Genomic DNA, 12953 nt, shown 5'->3' with positions numbered 1-12953 from the left:
TCTTTTTAAAGCAAAGTTAGCCATTATTTGGATGTAACTGTTTTACATTTGCATTGCCTTTATGTATGGTATAAAATTCTTTAAGTGCATTGCAATTACTGTTACTGTGGTGAACAATAAAACACAAATAAATATGTTACTACGTTGCCTTACTGGCATACTCAGTTAGCGTCTGAATTTTTTTTTCTGTCTCTGATACAGTACTTCACACTAGTCCTGAACAGCAAAATTGCCCTAGCAAGATACCAGTCATAGCTGAATGTTTTCTACACAGCCAACACAGTTCAGTGAAATTCTGTTAAGCAAAATAGCAGGAGGCTTTTCATGTGCATTGCTTGCATTCTTTTTTTCACAATTTCCCCCTAAATATAGTATTTGGCCCGCCAAACACAAAGGGCTTTGTTGTGCCTTAATTAGGCAGAGCAGCAGAGAGAGGGAAGGGACATCACACAAGTATCAGTTCCTAGTAATAGCCTCAGAGAAGCACATAAATACAGAATGCTTCTGGTGACATTGGGGGAGTATATTCAGAGGCAGTTTTTCCTCCCCACAGGAGCCAGTTGCAGTGCCAGCTGGGGTGAAAGTTTGTCACGGCTATGGCATAACCATTTTAGGATGTGTCTCTGTTTTCAGTTTTAATGCCCCTGGTTCCTAACACTAAGGGGACACACAGATCAGGATCAGGCCCATCCCTGTGTAGATGTTCCGGGGAGGTTCCTTTTGTTCTTCCCCACGTCACTCATCCAGCTAGGTCCAGCCGTCTCTGGATGTTAAAACAACAAAATAAAAATAATATTTGTTCACATAGGGTCAGATTTTCAAAGGAGCTGTAATATCTTAAGATACCTATAGTTTCCTAACCAGGACTTTAGGACAACTAAAGAGACTGTTTCTAGAGAATCCAACTCAGATTTTTCATAGAGACCAGTTTTATACTGGAACAGGACTTTGAGAGTTTAGTCAGTGCTATGTGGCACTCACGCAATACACACATGATCAGTAAAGCTCAAAGAAAATGCATCTGTCACATCTCATTGTAGTAATATAAGGAGCCATGAGTAACTTGTGAAGATCAAGGGCACATAAAATTGTTCCCACAGTTTTTGCATGCACTGATTTTTAGCATATGCAGAAACCTAAATTTAAAAGTGAAAACAGAGTGCTTTCTCCTGTAAGTGTTAACTGATTTCAGAGAGGGTTTGATGTACAGAGCCTGGGTAGCTAGACAGGTTTCTTAGCATGTGCAAATATGGGATCTTGCATGTACAAACACATGTAGCTGCAAAACTACAGATGTAATTTTCAGTAGCTGGGTTGTAATAACTAATAAGTGCTGACAAATTAATGTCATGATACTGTTACCTTAAAATACTAAGGTTTCATTGTAGCTATGGAAATGAAAATCTAGACATTAATGCACAACGGGGAGAAACCCAGTGTTTCCTTGACAACTGATGAAAGCACAACTGCATGAAACCTAGGGAGACTGACATTTACAATCACATTTACTGAAACATAACCCCTGTGCAGTATCATATTTCAGTGACTTGCGAGATACCGTATAAAGCATAAACAGGTGAAAATACTCTACCTGCAAATTATCAAATGTTTTTTTCACATGATCACTTAAATTTTCTAATATTAAAATTATGCAGTGCTATTCTGTGCCATTGGTTGTGTTTCATAGGTCATCTTGGGGAAAAAGTAATATTGTAAATACAGTTAACATTTTAATGTTAAGATTTATCACAATATATTTTCAGACTATTTGGCTTTGTGATGCTATCTAACAGACATTTTTCTCCCTTCGGAAGCCATTGACGTGTTAAGGGATATATGTTAAAAGAGGCACTCAGTGATTTCAATGCATGGCCACTTTCGGAATTTTACAGAGTGGGAACCAGTGGTCATTTGAAGATAAGAGAATCACCAGTGTCAGAAGACAGGAATAACAGAACCTGGTGGATTAAGTCACTACTCTTCTATTTTTTTTTTATTATTTGATGGTCTCTTCCCTACCAAAATATTGTAGCTTGCAGAACAACATGAGTTGAAGGGAGCTATAAGTGGAAATTTTCTGTCCCTTGGTTCCCTGCTGTGCGCAGGTTGTCTGGCTGTATATAGTACTCTGCTAGAATTTAATCCAGTGTATTTGACTTAATCAGTCTCTGTCTTATTTCTCATCCCACTCAGCATCCCACATGCTGTTCTGCTCTGTTGTGACCTATTACCAGACACTCAAGGAGGGTCTAGTCCAGTTTTCATTGGCTGGAAGGAGGATAGTTGTAACATACTTGAGCCTTAAGAATAATGGGGTAAAAACTGGAGGGAATGGAGAGGTGGGTGTTCCACAGACCTTTGTAAGGTACCAAGGGAGGGCAGCTATGGTGTAAGGGATTAATTCAAGGGCCAAGAGTCAAAGGTACCGAGGGAAGGCAGCTATGGTGTAAGGGATTAATTTAAGGGTGAAGAATCAGAGGCCTAGGTTTTATTCCTGATTCTGCTGTATGACTTTGGATAAATCTTTCTTGGCCAAATTATGGTTGTGCAATGAGGAGAGAAAAACAAAGAATCAAATAAATTTGTTAGTCTCTAAGGTGCACAAGTACTCCTTTTCTTTTTGCAAATACAGACTAACACGGCTGCTACTCTGAAAAGAATCTTTTCTATGCCAAAATATTCCCGCACAGAAGGCAACTATGATTTGGCGGTCTGTGCTCTGTGAGCAGAAGGGAGGCTAGCTAGTGCCACCAACAGTATGCATCATTCAAGAGAGAGTTGTTTGCCTGGTTGGGGTGTAGCCAGGGCCTTACACAATGACCAGTTTCAAGGCTGGGAAGCACAGACTACACATGTCGTCCTATGGGTATCATAGGGGCCCTCATTGACCATGCCCTCCTCAGTGCTACAGGAAACATTATGCCTGCTCCTAACTTCAGCAAGCATAATGTCTCCAAGGGCCCCTGCTTGAGCACTGCACTTTCCTAGTATATGCAAAAAGAAAAGGAGTACTTGTGGCACCTTAGAGACTAACCAATTTATTTGAGCATAAGCTTTCGTGAGCTACAGCTGAAGTGAGCTGTAGCTCACGAAAGCTTATGCTCAAATAAATTGGTTAGTCTCTAAGGTACCACAAGTACTCCTTTTCTTTTTGCGAATACAGACTAACACGGCTGTTACTCTGAAACTTTCCTAGTATGGCTAAGATGCTTGGTTACAATTTTGGCATGGCAATTTTTAATACATTTCATGGCAGAAAAGTCATGGAAAGCTCACCAAATAATGTAGTTTTTGCTACATCAACATAAATACACAACATACAGAGTATGGGGGGGGGGGGGTGCTGAAAGGTGAGACCTTAGCAGGTGTGGATGCTGGAGAGCAAACTTGCTCCACAGCCGCAGCTCCTGTCCTACTGAGCTGGACTCCCCCTTCTAGGTGTTGTGACCTGGCGCACAGGGTTGCACCACCACTTAGATTTGGCCCATCCACCCATCTATGGGTAAACGGGCCAATTCTGAGTGACACTCTGATCCCATGTGCCCGCTCACAACACCACTTGGTTTGGGGGCCTAATCAAATGTATTCTGATAGCCATTTCCAAGATTTCACAGACTTTATTCAAATTCACAATTTCCATGATATAATCACAGCCCTAATTATAACAGAGCTTGTACTCTCTGTGCTTCAGCTGCCTGTAAAATGGAGCTAATGATTTTACCCAGCTTTGTAAGGCACTTTGAGATCTACAGTTGAAAAGTGCTATATAAAGGCAAAATATTATGATGTAGTGCACAACTGGGGATTACTGTGCAGCATGTGGCATTATTAATTGTGTGCTAGATGCTTCTCAATAGAGATAAAAAAAATCCCTGTTACAGGAGAGCTGGCAGACTGATTTCAGATAGGACAAAATGAGGGAGGTAGTAGGATAGTATTGTGGGATGCAGACATAGGAGAGGGGCAATATCAATAAGATCACAGAGTTATTCATCAAAGATTAGTTCACAGCATGATGGAACAATGATTTAAAAAAAAACCTGACGAATGAATAAGTAGAAGACTTAACTGACACATTTCTTGTATGCAGTATTGCAGCTATGTTGGTCCCAGGGTAGTAGAGACAAGGTGGGTGAGGTAATACCTTTTATTGGACCAATTTCTGTTGGTGAGAGAGACAAGCTTTCAAGCTACACAGAGCTCTTCAGGTCTGGGAAATGTACTCAGTGTCACAGCTAAATACAGCATGGAACAGATTGTTTACCATAAGTAGTTAACACATATTTCAAGGGACCATATTTCTTGTAGGCCCCACAAAAGAAGCGTCTTCAAAAAGTGTCATTCCTTGAGGCAAACCTGGGTCATAGTACTGAGGGCACCAAATCAGACTGTTGGGGAAGTAGATCAATTACCTTTAAATCCTAAATCGTCTTTGTGGCAGTATAGAGCTAAACATTAAATTGCAAGGGGAGAAGTTAAGTGTTTCCCTAACAACTGAGAAAAAAAACAATGCATGAAAGTGAAGTGTAAAAGTAAAAGATGTAGCTCAGCTGGCTGGTGAGGGGTGGGAACCATGGATTGGCAGATTTATATAGGGTGGCTTGCACCACGAAGTCCTTGCCCTTAGGGAGAGCACAGTGACTATAAATCCTTGGTTCTTGCATGTGGGACACAACAAGAGGGAAATGCACCTCTCTGTGCAAGGTCCAGGCAAAATCTGTCCCTTTAATAAGTTTCAGTTATACATTTTTGTGTTTAAAAACAAAAAAACCCAACAACAACTAAAAATGAGCTTAAATCAAAACCCTGGATCTGAACATTGTGATTTTTGAATTCTAGATCTGGACTTTTCAACTTGGCCTCACCTATGTTAAAAATGGTTCAGGAAATAGTATTGTCTATGTATTGAACCTTTGTGTTTTTTAACACAACAAGAAAAGAACTTCTCGGTAGTAGAGAAAATGAAACGAGGGAAAGTTTTAAGATCAGCCTGCTAGTGCCAAGTGACAGCAGCTCAAAAGCTTTAACAGAACGTGACAACCCTTTGTTCTATAAATTACTACAAGATGAAGGAATAAAGCAAGTAGTAGTGATTTACATACATGATAAAAGCAATCAGACAGAAGGATTTAGTGACTGTGGGCTGTAGGACAGGTAGTTACCATAACAATGAACTTATGCACAAGAAAACCATCTTAAAATACCATAAGCAGCTGAGTCATGATAGTTACAGTTAGCTGCTCTGCTAATCTTTTATTATGAAGATGCCTCTGACACCATGAATCAGGTTCTGTACTTAGGGCTTGTGTATTCAGGTAAATTATTCCAGAGTAAAGTAGGATGTGAATTTAAAGCGCTATAGCAATTCTGGAAAAACTCCCTGTGTGGACACTTTTATTCTGGAATAAGAGTTTCCACATGGAGAGTTATTATGCACTAGCTATTCCAATCAGTTTCCCCATGTAGACAAACCCTTACGAAGTTTTAAATCGGTGTACTTGAGTTAAATGGAGTTTCACTTGATTTATCTGAGGCACATTACTCATGTAGATTATTTAATATTATTTACACAATGCCATAGGTGTGAATGTGTGTTTGACTAAAAAAGACATAAAGATAAGGAGAATCCACCACATCTTTGAGTATCTGTATATGCGGATCCCATTCTTGGAGTCCATGGACCCCATGTGCAAGACTGGAATCTTTTGACCAGCATAGTTGTTTGGAGCTGCATATTGTGTCTTTACAGGCCTGCATGGGACCCCATGGTCTTAGTATCCAGGCCAATTTCAGGTTTCTCCATTAAGAACTGGGGACAAATCTTACTCCAGACAGAATTCTGCGCCCATTTGGGAGCGGAGAATTCATATGGCCTGCATATTTCTGTGCCCCCCATGCAGAAAAACGCAAAATAAATCTGGGGGGACACACGCCTTTCTTCCCCGGCAGCCTTGGCAGCACATCTGTTCCAGCGTACCTGGAGCAGGTTCAGAGATGCAAGTGACTGCCATGGGAGGGGGGGAGACACTGATCACCGTCAGGGGGCAGGGCTGTCCAACAAGGGAGAGAAACTCTGTCCCGCTCTCTTGATACTGCGGCTCAAGGGGCGTGGAGGAGGGTAGATCTTTTTGTTATGCAGGAGGAAGGCTCTGTCCCCAAGGCAGAAGTATAGCAGCCTACCTGCCTAGCAAAATGTAACTTCTTGAGAACTGAAAAAACACTTAATAAAATATTAGTATCATGTTACTGAAAATTGTATGTTTTTAAGTTAAAGAAAATAGCTTATTTAAAAAAACCCACATTATGTGTTGCTGTTGATGGTTAATTGATCACATTCTCTGAGGCAGAATTTTAGCAACCTGTCTGCATAGTAACATTCGCAAAAAGAAAAGGAGTACTTGTGGCACCTTAGAGACTAACCAATTTATTTGAGCATGAGCTTTCATGAGCTACGAAAGCTCATGCTCAAATAAATTGGTTAGTCTCTAAGGTGCCACAAGTACTCCTTTTCTTTTTGCGAATACAGACTAACACGGCTGTTACTCTGAAACCTGTCATAGTAACATTGTTAATTATTCTATTGTTACTTAACTGTTCCCATTCTCAGTCAGTTCCCCCAGAAGCATAAAAACCTGTAAACGTTTTAAGGCCCCTACATTGCCAGAGTGATGTAAAGCCTTATAAATGACAGTAAGGGAATCAGCTCGGAAGATCTATGTACTTTCTCACTTTTTTCTTGTGCCAAAGTGGCACAATGGGGTTAGATTTTTACTTACCCATTAAAAAAAAGGACTTTTGAGGGCAAATAAAACATTTACCAAGCAGTCAATAAAATGTCCGGACAATCAGAACCAAGCATTTCCCAAAGTACCCAGCTAAGTCCAGGACAATGACTAGCAAAACTGTATGACTTTCATGTGTGAAAGTCTGAGAAATTTAAAATGACATTCTAGTTTTTTTTTTCCCTGTTTGGTGTTCTGCAATGTAATTTAAATGAAAATCCAGGATTATAACTGGAATGCAGGGTACCAGTTACCAAGTAGTTGTAACTTAACTTTCATGTGTTTAGGAAATGCTGAATAGTTATTGTGCCTTTTTTTTCTGTATTGTAGTTTAAATAACTTATCAAAGCAATTGAAACTGGTAAGATTGTATTGCATTATTTTGACAACTAAAATTTGCAGAATTTTTAATTTTTTGGCACATAATCTCTCCAGGAGTAAAATCTCCAGCAGCTGAGCACTACAGGGTTTCAGGACATTACTCCAGAGGAGCATGAATAACTAACTAATGGGTGAAAGTGATTTCACAGAGCATCAGGGGGACACCATAGTAGCTGTAGTATTTTCATCTTCTTTGAATGAAGCAATGGTGATATCAGTCCCTGTTATGATTGATGACTTTAACGCAGTTCAGGACCTCATCAAAAGGATGACATAGACCCTTGAGATTCCTTTAGAACTCATTCAAGAGATGACATACAAATTATTTGATATTCTCTATCTGGTCTTTCAAGGTCAAGTTGCTATGCCTATAAACAAGGGAATTTTGGACCCAAAGATTTATGGGCTACCCCAGTTTTAACCTCTGCCACATCAAAGTGTGCAAACCACAGGTATCGAGTTCTGTTGAGGGAATGCAAGTATTTTTATATTCATCCTACTCCAGGCACCTTAGTTATGACAGCTGCTAATGAGAGGATGAGAAAATCTGACCCATCTAAATCTACCCTAAAGGATATACTGTCACAAAGACTGTAGCTTTCTGGTAGAAAAATCTACACTTTGGCCGGTTTGCCGTTAGGAGAGCCAACTCCCAATCTCTCCTACCTAAATATGACTACTTTCAATGAGATAGAGTAGCTAAGTTTATGGACAAGATCAACCTCAGCAAGTCAAATCTACTTCCAGCCCAACTAGTAGAATTCATAGGGGCAATTCTCAACTCAAAGACAGTGAAAGACTTCTTGCCTCAAGAAAGGTTTTGTGCCATCCTTTGAATTAGAACCGATTTTCAAGATCACCCATTAACATCAATGAGAACATGCCTCAAGCTGGTTGGAGACATTTCAGGGATGGCTGAGGTCGGTCTGTCAACCAAATAGGCAAAGCGTGAAGTTGCCAGTATTTGTTCCAGGATTCTTACTTGCATTTTTTCATTGGTGGACAAATCAGAAAGATGTCTGTCAGGGAATGCCATTGCTACCCCAGTGCCAGTAAGACGCTGATAACAGATGCTTCCAGGAAGTGTTGGGAGTCCCCAAGTACATTGATACCTCCAGCAAGCCAATCTGCCTAAAGGCCAGCACCTGTGCTTTCCTTTATCTCTGAAGGCTCTGAACAGTGTACTGCAGTTGTTACCACACAGCTCTCTCTAAGCAAGCAAATTTATTCCTAAAATAAAAGGATTATGGAGAAAACATTAAAAAAACCCAATAAATATCTTTATACACTCTCTAAATCGGGTGGGCAAACTACGGCCCGGGGGCTGCATTTGGCCCTCCAGAAGTTTTAATCCAACCCTCAAGCTCCTGCCGGACAGCGGGGTCTGGGGCTTGCCCTGCTCTGGTGCTCCAGCTGGGGAGCGGGGTAGGGGGCTTGCCCCACTTCGTGCAGCTCCCAGAAGCAGTGACATGTCCCCCCTCTGGCTCCTACACGTAGGGGCAGCCAGGGGGCTCTGCATGCTGCCCCTGCCCCAAGCCCTGCCGCCACAGCTCCCATTGGCCGGGAACTGCGGCCAATGGGAGCTGCAGGGGCGGCGCCTGCGGACAGGGCAGCCCACAGAGCCACCTGGCCGCGTCTCCACATAGGAGCCAGAGTGGGGACATGCCGCTGCTTCTGGGAGCTGCTTGAGGTAAGCGCCACCCAGTGCCTGCACCCCGATACCCTGTGCCCCAACCCCCCGCCTGCCCTCCGAACCCCTCGGTCCCAGCCTGGAGCACCCTCCTGCACCCCAAACCAGAGCCCACACCCCTGCTGGAGCCCTCACACTCCCCTGCCCCAGCCCTGATCCCCCTTCTGCCCTCCAAACCCCTTGGTCCCAGCCCAGAGCACCCTCCTGCACCCCAAACCGCTCATCCCCAGCCCCACCCCAGAGCCTGCACTCCCAGCCGGAGCCCTCCCTCCTGCACCCCAACCCCCTCCTGCACCCTGAACTCTTCATTTCTGGTGCCACCCCAGAGCCTGCACCCCAGAGCTGGAGCCGACAGCCCCTCCCGCACCCCAATCCCCAATTTTGTGAGCATTCATGGCCTGCCATACAATTTTCATACCCTGATGTGGCCCTCGGGCCAAAAAGTTTGCCCATCCCTGCTCCAAATATACCAGGAGTCACCAAGGACTCTTATGGGCCCTAGTAGGCCAAAGACTTTCCAACCCTTCCACAAAGGTTGGTGTACCCCTTGGACATTTGCTGGATCGGAAAGAAAGCTCTGCGTCAGTTTAAATACAGCATTTCTATATTAAAAGCCCTTTCCCTGCTGGTCTCTGGAAAACACAGTTTGAACCAGTATATAAAAGTCTTCCCATGGGATGGCACATTTCGGGAGCTGTTTACAACCTATGTGATTCACCTTAATCACCCCTCCACTGGTTTAGGTTCCGGGAGGAGTGGTGGTAACCTTTCCCTCTGGAGTTGCATACAAAGCCCTGCTCTCAGCCCCAGTTCAGCCAACAGCGGGAGCCCCCCGTCAGCCCAGTGTTCCCGCTGTCAGTCCAGGGCCCCCGCTGTCAGCTGTGGGCCCCCCTCTCAGGCGGGCCTATGGCGATTGAGAGCGGGAGCCCCCGCTCTTAGCCTTGGGCAGCTGACAGTGGAAAATCACAGAAAACTAATAATGGATTTCATTACCACAAATAATAAGGTCCATTATTACTTTTCCACAATTTTCCATGGTTTGTCTGCAACTCAGATGCAATTATTTGACAATCATCCTGCAATTAAAGTAGGGACTTTTTTTATAATTTTTCAAAATGTAATTGACTGCATAAAGTTAGTCGAGTAACCATTTTTTTTTTTTAAATCAGTGTTGTCGTCATCCTTCTTGTCCCATTTTCTTTGTTTGTTGCACTTGTTGTGTCATCTCAGACTTGCTTGTAAACTTTTGGGGGAAACAACTATCTTTTACAATGTCTTTGTATAACAACGTCTTACAAAATGGGGCCCTCAATTCTGGGCACTATCAAAAGACAATCTTGAGAAATGGGAGTGAGTGCTTTTTTGGAATATGTTTTTGATTATCTATAATTCCCGGTTGATAACAGTTCTTAAAAGCAGGTTAAAGTGCTATGTTCTGGTTGTTGTGTTTAATTGCCTTAATCTCTGATTTTATATATTGCTATATTGTAAAGTGCTCTGAACATTTTTGTTACACTATCCATCATTTTGTATTTCCTTCCAAGTGATAATAAGGATACATAGTTTGTAAGTGATAGCACAGTTTGTTTTTTAGCTTCTTTATTTACAACACTCATATATGGACGTTTTGTATTCACTCTGATTATTTGTCTAATGGTCAGTGATCTAAGAAGTGAAAGAAAGGAAATTCTTCTAACATTGGTCTCCGTGACCCTTGCTTTGCTTTCTTACTCCAAGTGACATATTGACCTTGAGCATCAGAATCAAAGAATGTTCTTAGTCTTCAGAGATTGACTTACTTTTTTTTTTTTGGTAAACTGATAATCCTTCCTCAACACTATTTATTTGGATTATTTTCTCTTTGAGCAGTATCTGTCAAACTAAAAGTAGCCTTGGTGATTCCCAGACACAGTGGTATAAAATGGACTCTGCTTTTGAGTTACCCAGATCCAGAGCTCACTTTTTCATTACATGAGTGAGAAAGGCAAAATAAATTTGCTTTGGATATTCCATTTCTGAGGTCCCAGCCACAAATTTTATTTTAGAACTAAGCTTTTTTAAAAAAGAGTTAACACAATCTTTATGTTAGAACCTGATGCTGCATTTTTTGCTAATCCAAAACTTAATTGGGCCTTTTTTTACACAATTTTACCTATATTTAGAGGGGTAATGTTCAGTGAAAATCAGATACTTGGTATCGAATTCTCTCTTTTGCACACTCCTTTCCCCCCATGATACTTCAGAACAGAAAAATCAAAACTTATTAGGGTACGTACCCTGGAGTATTAACCTTTGTAGTGGATACAGCTCAGATTACTCAGTTTTGTAAAAGCATACATGCTCAAGAGAGGGAAATAGGATACAGAAATATAATTAGTAATACCAGTCCTATGTCCCCTTGGATTTTCATACCTTGCTAAATGGGTGATGATTCAGATAGGCCCAAATTTTCAGTGTCTCAAAATCAATTGTATCTGAGCCCTAATATTTCCCACTTTACAAGCTACTGTTAATCACCTCCTTTTTATCTTGTACCAATATCACCTCCTAACTTTAGAACTACCGTCTTCTCTTTTGACAAACAACCTCCTTCTCATTTATATCCCTTCTTTTAAAATATACTTCTGTCACAAAGGCCTTCAGTTCTGATCTCTCCATGAGATCTGCATTGCTTCTAGTCTAACCCGTCATCCAGTATTTTTGTGTCTGTACTGAATTGTCTATATCTGAATTAGACTGTAGGACATGAACCGCAATTTCTGATATAGCAAAAAGAAAAGGAGGACTTGTGGTACCTTAGAGACTAACAAATTTATTTGAGCATAAGCTTTCGTGAGCTACAGCTTTTCTTTTTGTGGATACAGACTAACACGGCTGCTACTCTGAAACCTGAATTTCTGATATGTTTGTAAACCCCAGACATGTGGAAGATACTCAATACATGACAAACGATGCTCCAGTGAGTCTCCAAATACATACCACTAAGTTTCTGTAGCAGCAGTTTTCTAGCACAAGAGTACTTCAGAGTTAGTATGTGTCCCCAGTGCCTCCCCCCTTCACAGTTTCAGTGTAGGGGTGGTTTGTGCAGAAAGGGGAGTTCTTCATTATAACCCACATCCTCTCTGCTCTACCACTGAAGCCAGCCTCAGCTCTCTGCTTCTTCCACTTATCTGCAGTTTTCCTCCATGTTGCCCTTTAGCCATGAAATATTGATTTAGTCCATAAAGGTGTCCTTCTCCAGACCCTCTTGTACTGTGAGGTCTAAAGGAAAATGCAGCTAACAGTAGTTAAATTGGGAATTACAGATATGCATTTAATTATATATTTAATGATTCAGAACCATTAAGTTATGCATATAGGGCCTCATCTAAGGCCTACTGAAGTCAATTTAAAAACACCCATTGACTGTAATGGGAGTTGGATCAAGTCCACAGCTAGCCGATAGAAACACGTCCTTCTTACTCTTCCCCTCCTCCTCCTTTCTTGTTTCACTCCTATTGTTTGTTACATACTTTTTTGTGTCTTGTTTTAAATTAGATTATAGACTCTTAACATTAGGGACTTTGTCTTCCTATATGTTCTCACAGTGCTTAACACAAGGTGGCTTCAATTCTGATTGGGATGTTCAAACTCTACCTAAATACAAATAAGTCAGTAAATAATAGTAATTAATAATAATAAATTATTCAATGAAGAAAAATTACATTTTAATATTAAGGTTCTGACAAACCTAGAAAAGCAAGAACACGAGTGGTTAAGAATTAAACATCTAGTATGTAGGCAGTACAGACCTCAGCTAGGGATTTTAACAAGAGATTTGAATTTTGATCCTTAGAGCCTGCGGATGAAAACTTGGCCCCACTGAAGCAAAGAGAAGGTGTTCCAGTTACTTCAAAGTAGTAAGGATTTTAGCCTAAATTTTCAGGTTGGCCTCAACTGGGCCTTTACTTTTTAACCTGCAGTTATTGCAGGTGTGATTAGGATCACTTTGACATCCAAGCATCTCATTACACTGCAATGTGAACCCAGGTCTGTGGGACCCAGGCTTGTGGACTCAGTGTTTCTAAGGCTGCACTTCAGCATTCATACTGCATTGTAAA

Source organism: Chelonia mydas, chromosome 13 (assembly GCF_015237465.2).
Source record: "Chelonia mydas isolate rCheMyd1 chromosome 13, rCheMyd1.pri.v2, whole genome shotgun sequence".
Taxonomy (NCBI): domain Eukaryota; kingdom Metazoa; phylum Chordata; order Testudines; family Cheloniidae; genus Chelonia; species Chelonia mydas.
This window is presented reverse-complemented; position numbering follows the sequence as displayed.